This window comes from Schistocerca cancellata, chromosome 5 (genome assembly GCF_023864275.1).
Source record: "Schistocerca cancellata isolate TAMUIC-IGC-003103 chromosome 5, iqSchCanc2.1, whole genome shotgun sequence".
NCBI classification, from domain to species: Eukaryota; Metazoa; Arthropoda; class Insecta; order Orthoptera; family Acrididae; genus Schistocerca; species Schistocerca cancellata.
The window spans coordinates 593,718,310-593,734,665 of NC_064630.1; the positions used below are offsets into that span (position 1 = coordinate 593,718,310).

Genomic DNA, 16,356 nt, shown 5'->3' on the forward strand with positions numbered 1-16,356 from the left:
ATTTGAACGATGGCACAAAACTCTTACTAGAAGTGACCCCCGCCGTCTCTCCACCCCAGCAATAAGGACTTACTCGTACGATACTTTCTGCTCACACAATTACCACCTCGCACAGGAACGCATTTACAAGAAGACATTAAAACAAGATAATGCAATAACAGACCTCTAGGACAAGTCAAGAATACAGAGCTATCATCGTAAAGATTCCAATGCAAACACCTGCGACAGTCCCCAGGCGTCGCGAGGGGTTGTCGCTTTAGGAGCTGTGGTCGACGACTCCCTCGCTATTTTCAAGGGGAAAATGACTGCCACGTCGTTGATTACGCCTGCCCTTAAACGCAGTCCTACCGACTGTGATGTTACTGGCGCCAGTTGCAGTGCCATACGACGAACGTCAGAGTAACTACTTTATTGTCCAGCCATTTTGTACTTCAATTGTAAATGGGCTGTTTAGGTTTTTATGTTGGTAACGTCACGTAGCGCTCTGTATGAAAATCACTGGCTGTGCTGTGTGCAGTCTGTGGCCGGTTGGCATTGTTGGAATATTCGCTATTGTAGTGTTGGAGAGTTTGATGTGAACAGCGCGTAGCGTTCTACAGTTGGAGGTGAGCCGGCAGCAGTGGTGGATGTGGGGAGAGAGATGCCAGCGTTTTGAGAGCAGACGATCTGGACGTGTGTCCACCAGAAAAATGAAATTTGTAACACTGGAAGCCGGCCGGTGTGGACGAGCGGTTCTAGGCGCTTCAGTCTGGAACCGCGCGACTGCTGCGGTCTCAGGTTCGAATCCTGCCTCGGGCATGGATGTGTGTGATGTCCTTAGGTTAGTTAGGTTTAAGTAGTTCTGAGTTCTAGGGGACTGATGACCTCAGATGTTAAGTCCAGTAGTGCTCAGAGCCATTTTTTTTGTAACACTGGATATCATGAACTGAGATACATATATATGATGACATTTGAACACTATCAAGGAAAATACATTGTTTGTTCCTTATGAAAATCTTTCATTTGCTAACTATGCCTATCAGTAGTTAGTGCCTTTAGTAGTTAGACTCTGTTTTTAGCTGGTAGTATTGGCGCTCGCTGTATTGTAGTAGTTCGAGTAACGAAGATTTTTGTGATGTAAGTGATCCATGAAAGGTATAGGTTATTGTCTGTCAGGGTCATTCTTTTGAGGGGATTATTGAAATTCAGATTGTATTGCGCTAAAAACATTGTGTGCCAGTTTATTGATGATCAGAATAAGTAAAGAGAGAAATGTCTGTGTGCGTTCTGTTTTACTCAGCTGTCTCTGTATCAAATAACGTAGAAGTTTACCAGCACAGTAATTCATAAATTTTTTCTAAGGGGACGTTTCATAATGACGGAGCAAATAAGTCAGTTCGTGAAGAGGAACAGAATTAAATGTTATCGGCCTCCAGCACTCAGTAAATCTTAGACTCGTGTGTGATGTGGAGCTCAGAATTTATTTATGATACTATTGTACACCAACTTTATTCTCAGGCACACTCACAGATTACTGATCTATCGACAACTGATTTCGAACTTTCAGATTTCTTCAGATAAGATACAGTAGTGGTATGTACACTATATGAGTGTGGTGTTAGATGTAGCAACCCTAGTTCTTTGGGTATGCAATTGGTAGAGGTATCGTCATCCTTGGGGGATCATTCAAGCGTTAGTACGGTTTAATGTAGCTTGTCGTGTGTGGTATAGTATCAAAGATTCCCATCGTAGAACAGATGGTATCCACTACGGCAGAGGCCGCCATCACTGAATAGAAAAACGTATTTGCGATCAACAGTCTATGATTTATGGACGCAGTCTTCGTCTATTATAGGAGTTTTACATTCAAAACTGCTTAGAGTATGTGATGTAGTCCCCGTTTATTCCACATTGTAAAGGTGCAGCTGAACCAACAAAGCGTGTCTTCAAGCTACACAAGACTGTGCGAAAGCCAGAGGCATCCCCTTTCTTTTCTCCTTAGATGAATGTAAGACAACGCGGTTTAAAATCCAAATCTCCGCTGAAATCTACCTTGCCCTTGAGGATGTCAGGTGTGTCCGCACATCTGCATGCTTACCTGCTATTTTCACTGCATGTTTGTGAGCTGTCTCTATGGGAGTCACCTCTTTGGCCAGTAAACTCAGCTATTCCCTTAGTGGGCACACCAGTGTAGGCGTCAGTTACGTGACATCCACAGCAGCCACCGCAGGCTGATTTCGGGGCAATGTGTCACACTAGTAATAAATATAACCTATTGTAGAATGACCCATACTCTGAACAGCAAGCTACTTACTTGTTCCGGTACGCAACTTGAGATGCCTATTGAATGTTTAATTTGCGATTATGTCTGAGTAACTTTGAATTCGTGAGAAGCCCAGATGTTGCATTTCCGCCACGCAGGCTTCCATATAATTTGATACCTCCTAACGGTTTTAGCGTCATTTTGTGTAAATTCAGTCGAGATTTTAGAAAACGTTGCTCACTGTCAACTTCTTGTGAATCGTGTCAATCAATTAGAGCAAATAAAAATATGTTGTAAGCTAACTTGAGTAAAATTTAAAAATTGTTTAATTATGGTACAACTTTTTCGTGATTAGGCAACCCACTAGTAATAAATATAACCAATTGTACTCCTAAATTTGTTGTTTTCATTCTGACAGTGATATCGTTGCGCAAACTCAACGATCAGTTACTTGTTATTCAGTGAAGGTAACGAGAATTGCAATCTCTCGTCTGATTTCTTTATTGACTGGGAAGAGTAGTTTCCTCTAGGATTGTAACTTTGCTGTTTCATGATAATATGGCTAACAACTTTGCAGTATTCAGACGCAAAAAGCAACGACATTTTTCAGCAACGGCATAAAGTAGCACAGGTCAGGGGCACTCTGCCCTCTCTACCAAAGACGAATAAACATGCAGCTACCACTGTACTTTTATTATATAAAGTTTACTGCGTTCTACATCTACATCTATATTCTGCAACCACAGTTCTGCAACATCTGGAGGAAACTGTTTAAATATTGCCTCACAACCACGTATTTCAAATCGAATGAAGAGTCCTATGAACAGACGGATGGTGTCGCTATGGAGAGCCCCTTAAGCCCTGTGATAGCGAACTTCTTTATAAAAAAAAATTCGAGGTACAGACATTGGAAACTGTGAACAAGAAACCAAATACTTGGTTTAGTTACGTTTATGAAATGTTTGTTTTGTGGCGGCATGGCAGGGAGGAACTGGATCTCTTTCCACAAAGATATGAGCTGGATAAATCAGAAGATTCAGATTACCAGGGAGAAGGAGGCAGGCGGATGATTAAATTTTCTTAATGTGCTAGTTTTCAAGAAATAAGATGGTAGCTTTGGCCACACGCTTTACTGAAAACCGACGCACACAGACCGCTACTTACATCGCGATTCGAACCACCACATACAAGAAAAGCGAGGCATACTAAAAACGTTGGTGGATAGAGCAAGGAACCAGAGCTACTTGACGCAGAATTAAGACATCTCAGCAATCCATTGCTCAAGAATGGTTATTCGTTCGCTGAGGTGAAAAGAGCGTTAAGATCACCGCGTAGAAATCATATTGATGCGGAAGCACCGGTTTTCCTGCCATGCATTAAGGACGTCACTGACCGCATTGGAAAAATCTTGAAAAAGTGGGACACACGCCCACACGGCAGATACAAGATCACCTAAAATCGGCCAAGGATGCTCGCCAACCGCTGAAAAAAGCTGAAATTTATCGTATTCCGTGACAGTTGTGGGGAGGTGTACGCGGGCAGTACAAAAAGAATGCCAAAAAACGACTCGAAAAGCACAAGGGCAATAGCAGAAGGCGGGAGATTGAAGACCAGCTGTGTTGCGGAACGTGCTTTACAGCCAGGAGACCACTACATTTATTTTGACAGGACTTAAGTATTGGCAGGGCAACGGCCTTGCCGCAGTGGATACACCGGTTCCCGTCAGATCACCGAAGTTAAGCGCTATCGGGCGTGGCCGGCACTTGGATGGGTGACCATCCGGGCCGTCATGCGCAGTTGCCATTTTCCAGGGTGCCCTCTGCCTCGTGATAGAAATTGAGGAGCTACTCGACCGAACAGTAGTAGCTCCGGTCAAAGAATACCATCGTAACGACCGGGAGAACGGTTTGCTGACCACACGCCCCTCCTGTCCGCATCCTCAGCTGAGGATGACACGTCGGTCGGATGGCCTGAAGACGGAGTTCACGTACGGGCAGCCACAAGCGAATACCACGAAAGGCTATACAGCTTGTGAAATGTCCACGGAATTTCAGTAGGAAGGAGGAGGGCGTGAAATTGAATGAAATTTGGATTTCGGTGCTGAAGAAGATGTGTACCAGTCTGCCACCATGAGATGACAGTAACAGTGGAAATCGGCAGTCGGCAACGGCCAATTGCGCTCGCGTATTCAAAACATGTGACGTCACGTCACTGCACTGGAGCTCGCGGAAGCGGAATTTTGCTGTAGTCAGTAGCGAGCCAGAGTGTGAATCGGACATTCAACCAAGCTACTTTCCCCCTTGAAAATGTCCTCCGCGGATGGGGACGAAATGTCGGGTTTTAAAATGAAAACTTTTCGATCACGGCCTAATAGCCCGGAATATTTTATTAATTGTGAGTTGCAATGTGTCTGCCAAATTCACTATGGTAAAAAAAGATAGATACCGAGCGCCAACACATTCACCGACATAGCCGAAATCATGAGTGAGTTTGACTTAAGCACGGTGAAAACAAATGACGAAGGACGAGTGATATTACACATCTTATTCCACGTCATTGAACAGCTTGATGTCCCCAATTTGCTGCCGGACTGTGGGGAACTCCATCGTGAGATGATGTATCTCTCGCTTGGTTCCTGAGAGTTATGGACCTATCTGTGGGCTGCATGCCGACTGTCAGGATGATTTGATTTCTCTGAAGCCCGTGAAATATTCTTAGTCATGAAGACCTGCTAGATCCTATTACAGATCCAGTGCACCAAACTGGTGAAACCCACAAGTTAGTAAAAAGGTGTCAGATGATCGAGTCACAGTACTGGTATCAGCATGGGGTACTTACACAACGAACACGGCACTGTCGGTCACGATAAGTTTGTGCACGCGCCCAAGGGCGTTGTTACATCGTGACAAGCGGAAAACGATGGAGTGACCCTTCGCAGTTACGCCGAGGGTGGGGTCCTTCAACGCCTTAGGCATACGATGTGGAATCTGGCGCTCCCAAAACTAGCTATGCCTCACACTCCTTTCTGAAACAACCCCTGATGACCCTACAGACTTGTCGCGAGGTGGGCACTCTGGCCACCTTAGCAACCTAACCCCACAACAAACATTCCGGGGACGGACTTATACACTAATACGCTGCCGTATTCATCCGGAACAAAACTAGAAGGGCCTCACGCCACCTACGCTTGCGCCAGTCTCTGGTACATTTGCACTCTCACAGAGGACGCACCCCGCTACTGAACCAGAACTTCTCACCACACCAAAGATAATTCGACTACAAATACGACAGCTCGCAGGAAACGGAACGGTGTCGACCCTTACGGAGGAGACAGATAGTGAATGCGTCCAACCATTTACCAACGACGGAAAACAATGTCCTTGATCACCTATCTTGCCATATGCACGAATATTTGCAAGGACGGAGTCTGTAGAACAACGGTTATTCACACAAAACAAACAAAGTCGGACCCAGAGAAACTGGCGAAACAACAACAACAACAGGGATATTCTAGAGACTTATGTGGACCACATTCTACACTAGCCAGCACAAAAAGAAAACTCCACAAAAATTAAAAGATGAAATCTAATATTAACAACAACAAAAATGAAAACAACAAATGATGAAGTTCTTGAAAGTCTCTGAGTCATCAGTCATCAGTTCACAGCGGTACTCAGCAGAGGCAGCGATGGCGTTCTCCTAAAGATGGTGAACAAATGGCTCTCCGAAATACTGAATCGAGTTGATTTTAGGATCCTGCAACAAATCCGTAGAGACTTTCAAGACCTATTACGCCGGGAAAGCCTGCGGAGTCAAATGGCCAAGTTCCTATTCTAGAAATGGTTTAACATGACTCACTTGATGTAGTTCAGTCGGCTTCTTCATCCTTAACGACTACTACCCCAACTAGTTTGGATGAACACAGGAAATGACACGCTGTAAGCCGAGAAAAACTTATGGCACTTTTGCTTTGCTTTATTTGACAGTGAAAGGACAGGTACCTTGAACCAAATATGAAATTCCCGTTCTCTCGCCGTTCTATCAGCGCGTGCCTTTATACTCCTCACTGTCATCTCAGTTCGTTTAAGTGTGATGTCAACAACACTTTGATGCTTAACGAAAGACCTGACCGGGAAGTCCACAGTTTTTTTGATGAGATCCATAGGTTGTCTGTCGTGCAGAATTGTCACTGGTGCCAGCTGCGTGACTCTGTGCAGTGCGGTGTTCAACACACCCTGGAAATCTTTCAAGAAAAATCCCAGGTGGTGTGTTGCCTCCTGCAGTATAACCCGCAGAGGTTTCCCAACTCTTTCATTAGCCGCTCCACATGGTTCGGGCTGGGGTGGTGGGAGGATATAAAATCGGCTATATTTTATGTCTCGCAATCGTATCTTTCCACAACGACGCCCGAAATTGGGGATCGTTATCGGATATGATTTTTTCGACATGTCTCACTTGTGGAAGGAAATCATTTGGAATGCCCTTGAAACGAGCAGCGCTGTCGTCCCCTGTAGTGGCGTTAAAGTGACGAATTTCGACGTCAGTTCAGCGAATACAAAGATGAAGGAATATCCTCTATTGGTCCATTGTAACCATCCCATCAGGTCTGAGGCTGTGACTTTCTTCAATTCGCGGGCTATAATGGGATAAAGAGGCGGTTGCATACATGCAGTGGTGTGCTTAGCCTTCTGGCAGTCTTTGCATACTGACAGCACGCGGTAGATACTTCGTTCCATATTCTTTAAATGGCCGATAGTCCTCAATTTCAGAAAGCACTTCCTCACCCTAAATTGACCATAACTGAATTGGTTGTGACTGATAATATTGTCAGTCATGTGTCCTGGCATACACAGACGCCAGAGGGAATTATCCACACTGTCCCTACGGAATAACATCCCTTTACAAAGGAGACAGAATTGTCTGATCGCAGTCTTCTCATTTCTGCGTTATCTTGGCTATTCCAAGGTCTTTATCATCTTCGTTTCTTAGGTCTCTCAAGGCAACTTTTATATCTTCTTCTAACCTTCCTCATATTGTAGAAATATGAATGGTGTTCTTCGGGGCCGAGCGGTTCTAGGCGCTTCAGTCCGGAACCGCGCGACTGCTACGGTCGCAGGTTCGAATCCTGCCTCGGGCATGGATGTGTGTGATGTCCTTAGGTTAGTTAGGTTTAAGTAGTTCTAAGTTCTAGGGGACTGATGACCTCAGAAGTTAAGTCCCTTAGTGCTCAGAGCCATTTGAATCATTTGAAACTTTGTTCTTCGAGTTCCTCATCGCTGCTCTTGACGAAGCCAATCGACGACTATGACAAGACGTCAGCAATGATGCCCGTATTGCCCTTTGTATGAATGGTCTGAAAATTAAACTCCTGAATCAAGAGCACCCATCTAGTGAGCTAGGTGTTTGTCAGTTTCACCATGAGCAAGAGTTGCTGAGTTCTGTCGTCTGTATAGACCCTTGCCTTCTGACCATACAAAAAATTTCTAAATTTCTGGAATCAGCACTCCACACTGAGTGCTACCAACTCGGTTACGGAGTAGATTTTTTCATTTTTTATGAAGGTGCGACCCCCGAATGTGATTGTTTTCGTACCTGACTTCTAGCAGCCATATATTTTTGGTAAATAATGACGCCTAGTTCGGTGAGGGCGCTGTCTGTCGCAATACAGAAATCCTCGGCGAGATTTGGATGTGGCGGAATAGGCATCTCCAGTAAGACTGATTTGAGCACCTGGAATTGCAGTTGGGCCTACTCGTCTCATATCCCGGGGGTATTCTTTCCCATCAGTGCAGTAAGGGGAGGACAACTCAATGTTTCGGCACGTATGAACCGCTGGTTGATAATGATGAACCGAAGAAATGAGCGCAATTGTCGCTCTCTCGTCAAGTGAGGGTACTTTGCTATGGCCTCTATTCTTTTTCTTTTTAGATTCGATGATATTCATTCTCCCGTAATCACGTGTCCTAAGAAGTCTATTCTGAAACATGACATTTCAATGATGAGTGTAAATCGTGTTACTAGAAGGCGTTCAATAATTCTCGTAGGACTACACTATGTTGCTGTCATGATTTCTCTGCTATTAACAGATCATCAGCACATGTAGTACATCTCTTCTTGAGGAAACCACTGAGAATACCATGTAGATCTCAAAAAAAAGCAGCAGACGGGATATTCAGACAGAACGCCATCGTTCTGAACTGGTTATACAGGATGATTATATAATTGAACAGCTTTCAAACCGCTGTAGAAATAACACCACTGGTCAGAATGACGTCAAATTGCAACGGGATATTATCGGAGTAGGGCGAAAACGTATGGCAGAAGAAAAATAAATAGTTACAAAATGTAGCAATAGATGGAGCTGTAAGCATCATAATTTAATAGTGGTCGACTGCAAACGACAAATTAATCATACAAAAACGCCTAAGGTGAACGTCTGACGTTAAACAAACAGTACTACTCAGTGTGCATGTGTGCACAGGTTGGATACTGTTAGTTACGTAAGCCCATCCACCACGGCAAGGTCGTATCACATCTAATGGGAAAAATCGGTTTTCATTTCTCCTTACGCCAAGAACCGCATGAGAAGCATCAATCACATCGGTTTTTAGTTGTCCTGAGGCCAAAAACAGCGTAAAAAGCAGCAATCAAAATCAAATCGGATTATTAATTTCCGTGTGACTGGCGCAAAACATGTTCAATATGCTGTCCACCGTTTTCTGCAACAAGTTGAAACCGAGAAACAGCATGTTCCACAACTGATCGAAGTCTTTCCGGGGCCACGTTCAGAATGTGTTGCGCAATGCGTCCCTTCAATGCAGCTAAGTTTGCCATCGGAACACTGAACGCAATATCTTTCGGGTACCCCAATAGCTAGAAGTCACACTGATTATCAAGTGATCGGGACGGTCTGGCTGTAGGGAAATGGCGGCTGATAATTCTGGCATTTCCGTAATCGCGCTTCAGCAGCTGCTTAACTGGATTTGCAATGTCGGATGTGCACCATCTCTCATAAAAATGACCCCATGCACACATCCACACTGTTGGAGGGCTAGAATGACGTGATTGCGCGAAAGACACTCGCAGCGCTTACCAGTGACGGTACACGTAACAGGACCGGAAGCACATGTCTCTTCGAAAAAATACGGCCCTATGATAAACGATGCAATAAACCCGCACCACACAATAACCTTTTCAGGATGAAGAGGTACTGGTTGATTTGCGTGTGGATTTTCCCGTTGCCCATATCGACAATTCTGTGTATTGACGTATCCTGTCAGATGGAAGTGGGCTTCGTCTGTCCACAAAATCTTCGACCACCAATCATTGTCCACTTCCGTACTAGCAAGAAATTCTAAAGCAAAGATCTGTCTTGCTGGCAGGTCAACAGGAAGCAACTCGTGCTCATCGGTAATTTTGGATGGACAGCAAAGAAGGATGTTTCGTATGATTTTCCGCACCGTGCTATGTCCAATATTCGACCTATTCTCCGTGCACTACACGTTTGCACACCACTACTCGTCTCCTCCTGCGTTGCTGTGGCCACTGCTTCCACTGACATCGAATCAATCCGTTTCCGCCCTCTACCAGGTTGCACGCCAAAATAACCTGTCTCTTCGAGTTTTCGAATCATTTTCTCCAGACCCACGGCAGTCATCGGATCAACGCCTTTTCCGAAACCCTTCAGTGACCAGAACTTCTGCAGAGCGATGTGTGCGCAGTCATCATTCTTGTAAAACATTTTTACAAGCAGAGTGCGATCCTGCATTGAGACAGTCATGCCGAAAGTCGCAGATGCGAAAAGAGGTGAAGCCGTATACCCAGCGAATTTATACCAACTTCAATAGGATGTGCGCATGACAGGTGTTTTCATTTACGTATTCTGACACATATAGCGCCATCTATTGATCAATTTTCACATTTTTGTTTTCCTTCTGCCATACGTTTTCCCCCTTCTCTGATATTCCGTTGCAATTTGACGTCATCCTGAGCAGTGTTGTTATTTCTACAGCGTTTTGAAAGTTTAATTGTAATCAGCCTGTACTTCCCAAATTCGGGGAAGACTGTGTACGTCTGCATGCCGGGTGGAGTTCGATTTCCTAGAGAGCTACTGCGCAGAGCGATCGACGAGAAAACTGACACCCCATGGAAGCTCTGGGGCATTTCCTCCATCCTCTCTGGTCTATCGGTCTGTGTATCGATTATCGTTTTGATTTGTCGGGAGTCTAAAACAAGGAGAATCGATCCGTCTTTCTTTCCCACTGGCTTGATGGGGTTGCTGTAGGTAGACCTCGGCGGTTTTATCACCCCATCTTTCAACACCTGTGAGATTTCAGACGCAGCCTCTTATACGAAACACGCGCGGAACGGCCTTAAGTGGAAAGGAGAACCTATGTGTGGTTTGACCTGGAACTTATACACCAAATTTTTCATCATCCCTGGGTTTGGCATAAACACTTGTGATTTTACAAAGTGCGCATTTTCGAGTTCCTTTTATTTCGTGACCCCTACATTATGGACTGAGACCACTCTCTCCTTGATGATGACCTCAATTTGTCGTTCTATGCGTCATGAAAGACCGCTTCATCAAACCAACTGTTGTCCACTTGTGTGACGCATAGTTTGATACTATCAGTCATTAGCTGAACTCCAATAGCTTGTTCGTCGAATTTTATAATCATCTTGGTGTCCTGAGTAAGGGTAACCAGACCCCTTTCCAGGTCAAGAAATGCTTGGTGCTTCCTCAGAAAATTGATCCCTATTACGGCTTCAGTTGAGAGACTGGGGACCAGTAAGATATTTGTCTCCAAGCGGAGCCCTTGACGCTTACATTCGAGTCTTGTTTGCAGGTTCATGTTAGTTCCTCTTCTTGCCATCGCACATTTTATTATAGTGGTTTTCACTGCGAGAGTCGGCCAGTTAGTGTTCTGCAGCACATCGACGGAGACCTATTCGGAGACGGTAGTAATATTGCTTTCGCTATCAACTATTCTGCACAGCTCAACGTTCCCTATTGTAACTGTAATTAATGGTTGGTTCAAATGGCTCTGAGCACTATCGGACTTATCATCTAAGGTCATCAGTCCCCTAGAACTTAGAGCTACTTAAACCTAACTAACATAAGGACATCAAACACATCCATGCCCGAGGCAGGATTCGAACCTTCGACCGTAACGGCAGCGCGGTTCCAGACTGAAGCGCCTAGAACCGCTCGGCCACCCTGGCCGGCAATTAATGGTTGCTGTCCTCCCTGCTGACCACCTCTTTTTATTGCGTAAGCACTTCTTGGATGTTCTTATAACCGATTACCGTTACGTGATTCTAACCGAGTCGCGATGCAGAGTTTATCTGAACCGCTTGCGCACGTTTCTAGCTTCAGTTATGATGTTCACTTCGATGTTGTATTCTACTGGATAGGTTCATACCTCTAATTTCGATTCTGCTCCATTGTTATTACGGTCTGCCGCATCAATTACCTTCCTGCTGGATATGCCCCTGTTCGCGTGAGTTTCTATTAAACCTACGAACATTCTCAGCACTGTAGCACTGGTCCCCGTAATTCCTACGGACCGGAAATGCTATTCTGTTGCACACCTTGTGATTCGTTTCGCTCCTTGCTCCTTTTGTTATTCTTGCGGTGTTTCTGATTCTTCCCTTCGTTCGCCCTTCTCTATCCTTTGCACTTTTTCTTGTCAAACACAAGTTCCAGTTCAGATTGCAAACATTTAAAGGATTCAATGTTATCTTCTCATGTTCCGAGTAACTCTTGGTGGTAGTAGGTGGAGAATTTGCTGAAACAAAATCGAATTATCTCATACTACATGGTGAGTCTAAGAACTGATTTTTTCTATGCAGTGCGTTGAACATTTTGAGATGACTTTTGTATCCAGATCCTTTTGGATCAGGGCACATCACTATTTCTTGTTTAATGAGGTTTTGCACTTGTCACGACCAGTATGTGGCAAAAAAACATGTCTCTAGATTCGTCAAACTAACTGCAACGTGTTGCACGTCTTTCATTTTCTTTGCAGCGAACTGTCTAAGAGAGTACAGGTAAATTCCAGCTTCGCTTCAAGTGTGCACAAAGAGGAGAGTGACTTGCTAAAATGTCCCAGCCAAAACTTGGGATGTAAAATACTCCCTACCACTTAAACATCTCATGGACTTGATGTGCTAAATCATGTCTACAGCGACCATCGTACGGACACGAATTACCACTAAGTGTGTCCGCTGTTGCTATTTGCGTCTGTCTGGTATGGATCTACGTGTGCACATTGATCGTGTCTTTATTCAAATTGTGCGGTCCGCTGCTTAAACCGGGGCCCGTCGATAAAGGCTGAACCGACGGTTACTCACATAACCGCACAGGCTCCTGTACATATTTCATCTTTCCTTACAGTGCTTGTTTTGAACACTTGCTCAAGATGAGTCACTCGATCGCCTATTTCTGTGAATTTATTCCATATGTGATCGACCATTACCTCACCTTTTCGTAGTTGACTGATTCGCTGTTTGATTTACGTGCTTAACTCTCCTGGCTGCAGTGATAGCTACCTTCTTGGCTTCTGCCGCTCCTAGTTTAGCTAAACCTGCGTCTCTTTTTGCATCATTTGTTTTGCTTCTGCACACATTTCTGTTGTTTTTAACATATATTCCGGGAGTTTACTCCTTTCAGTGGAAATTCGCTTCGTAAGTTGTTTAAAATTTGCACCTCATGCGTTTTCAGCCTCCTCCCTCCTCTTCTCTGCGTCAGTCCTCTTTCTCTCCACCTCGAGAATTTCATTGCGAAATTCTTGTCTTCTCTTCCCTCTTTCTTTCTGATTGCTCCCTTCTTTTATCTGATACCTCTCTTTTTCTTTCCATCTCTCTAAGAAGACCTAAAACAGCATCACGCAGTTGTTTATATGCCACACTGGTAACAGGGGATGCAATTCTTGATTCTCGTTCGCTATTATGCTGGTACGATTGACTGACGTGTCGTCTCCTTGAAACGGTTTCTGGATTGTTACAAAGCCTTTAACAGGCTCCCTACAGCGTAGCTCGACGGAAACTCCGTTATCCTAAATGGAGTGTGTTTACCGTTCTTCAGTCTCATTGTGATCAGTCTCAGATCTGGACATGCTTGCTCTGTGTTGTCGAACATCATCTCCTCCCCCGTAAAGTCACCATCCCTGCTGTGAAATCGTTCTATCAAGTAGTTAGAATTTGTATGATTCATGTCCCCTATACTCCTTGTCAGCATTCAGAACTGAATGACATTACAACGACGACACTCATTAAAGCAAGAACAGATCTGATGATCTAACATTCTTTCCTTGATACAATAATAAAGAAAAAACTTTTTCTCTTAAAAAATAATACCTACTCAAAAACAAAATTTATATAAGTTAGTCAGGCTGTTCATAAGACTGATTCACAACAATCTCATGAATGTAGTGCAGAAATCACAAAACCTTGAGCACCATGGGGGGTAACTTGCTAAATAAAAGATAAAGAAGACATAAGGATTAACACAGAGGCACCTAAAACTTAAATCTTCATGGATATAAAACATAAAAAAATTCACTTAGTTATCAGGGAGAGAAAAAGAAACTGGTTTATATCATTGTGATCTGGAGGGTAATTATCCTGGCAGGGTCACCAATGTAGAAACTAGTCATGTGTTTTCTATCGTGGAACTCTTAGCTGACACGCAAGTTAGGTGTCAGAATTACAGTGTTATGCAAATCACACCTGAGTGGGTTCATATTGAATCTGCAGAAGGTGTGTAATGCAATCTTTTACTGGCTCTGATATAAATCCAATCTGGGTTGGCTAGCGTCTCATAAATTGATCAAAGTTATGATCAAAAAGTCGTGATGGGGACAGATTCTGGTGAGTGTGACTGTTGAACAGATAAATGCTGTCCTAGAAATTTACAATTACACCTATTTTGTTTAAACTGGACACACAATTAATCAACGGTTTGTACAAGGGACAATCGTATATATTACTGTAAATCTAACATGTAAATAGTCCTCATCTGATAGTACAAACAACACTGCAAAGAATCTAGTATTTTTCTCTACCACGAGGAGGAAGAGCAAAGAGAACAGGTGACACGTATAATATCATTAAACAAGTGGGTAATCGGATGCAGTACCACGATACCACCTAAGGATGCAAAATGATTCTACAGTTGACACTGCTGAGGAATTTTGCGCGGATGAAAAATCAGCTGAAATCCTGCTGCGTATATTACCAACAGTATAGAGGAAGGCAGTGTGCTGATGAGGGCTGCTTCTCGTGGTCTGCTTCGCTGCTTGCAGATGGGGTTCGTCTTGGAGTGGAAGCGAGAAAAAACCTAATTGTTTGTCCGGGTGGCTGCTGGCTGCACAAGTGAAACTATGAATGAAATCACTCTGTAGCAACATCGGCAAAGTACGCGCATCGACTGCTGCGGGGGCCACGAACCAACTCAACTACTTCCCTACCGCCCCGCACACAGAGAGCGAGCTCTCCGCTTGTGCCAAAACTAGCCCACTGTCGCCTATAAACAAAGCTTTCGCCAGTTAGGGCCTTACTACAAATTCATCTATACTCCAACTGCCATACTCCGTTAACCTAGGCAGCAATTTCTGATGGGAATGCAAATGTGTGCTGACGTAACATTCGAGCCGCCTATCATATCCACCGGCAGGGCTTTTCGAGGGAAGCTTTCTGGGAATGGGCGCCAACAGAATGTGATAATTGGGTTGCTATGTGTGGCATAGTTCTCTTGGCTAGTCCCTGGAGCTCGGCGACCATTTCTCTGAAACATCGCAACACTGACACAACCGTGGCGATGTGATTGCCTAAACATGAGGTTTTTGCCAGAAAACTGCCACCATACATTGCAAAAATAGCGAGCGTCTATCGCTCTGGCCTCTGAGACCTTTCATCAAAGGAGAAAGCCGCCTGCCATAGGGCGGGAGTCCGCCCACAATTACCAGTGACAGGAGGTTCTCCCCCCCCCCCACCCTTCCCGAACGGTAACATACTGGTGCATAGCATCCGATTACCTACTTTGCGCGGCAGTGCAATACGGTAGAGAAATGACATTAATTTGCCTCTACGAAAATTCAGATTTTGGAAATGTAAGATTGGTTGGTGTTTGGTGGATGAAGAGGCCAGAGGTCCTCATGTCCACTGTAGAAGCTTTGTTTTATTTTCAACATAGCTTCTTCGATGTATAGACTGACCAGTAGGGGCAAAAGACTAAATCTCTATCTTTCTCCCATTTTAATCCAAGATCTTCGATTTTGGTCTTCCTGTCTTACTTATCCCTCTTGTTTGTATACATTGTATATTGCCTGTCTTTCCCTACAACTTACAACTATTTTTCTCGGAATTTGGAACATCTTGTATCATTTTACGTTGTTGAACAATGTTTCCAGGTCGAGAAATCCTATGAACGTGTCTTGATTATTCTCCATACTTGCTTCCAAATCAATCGCAACATCAGAATTGCCTCTCTGGTACCTTTACGATTCCTGAAACCAAACTGATCTTTATCTGACAAATCCTAATTTTTTTTCCATTCTTTCGTATCTTATTCTTGTCAGCAACTTAGATCCATGAGTTGTTACGCTGATTGCGTCATAATTCCCGCCCTTCTGGGCTCATACAATCTTCAGAATTGTGTGGATGGTGGTGTTTCGAATGTGTGATCGTATAACGCCAGTCTCATATGTTCTTCACACCAGTGACAATAGTCATTTTGCTCCCACTTCTTGCAATGCTTTTATTTATCCCCACTGCCTTATTTGATCTTAAGTTGTCCAAAGCGCTTTTAAATCCAATACAGGATCCCCTGTCTCTTCCCTGCCGACTCCTGTGTATTCCTCTCTCACGTTGTCAGATACGTTCTCGCCCTCGGAGAGGCCTTAAATGTTCCACCTGTCCGCTCTCCTCTCTTCACTTAACAATGGAGTTCCCATTACACCGCCCTTGCTTTTAATATCAACTAAGCTCGTTTTGACTTTTCCATATGCTGGGTCAGTCCTTTCGACAATCATTTCTTTTCCGACTTCTTCACATTGATGATGTAGGCATTTCGCCTTAGCTTCCCTGCACTTCGTATTTGTTTCATTCCT

General features: G+C 44.1%; 1 pseudogene; it reads left to right on the forward strand.

Annotated features, from left to right (window-relative positions):
- The first annotated feature begins 3,927 nt into the window (after nt 1–3,927).
- On the forward strand, nt 3,928–4,045 carry LOC126189249 (5S ribosomal RNA; annotated as a pseudogene).
- The last annotated feature ends 12,311 nt before the right edge of the window (nt 4,046–16,356 follow it).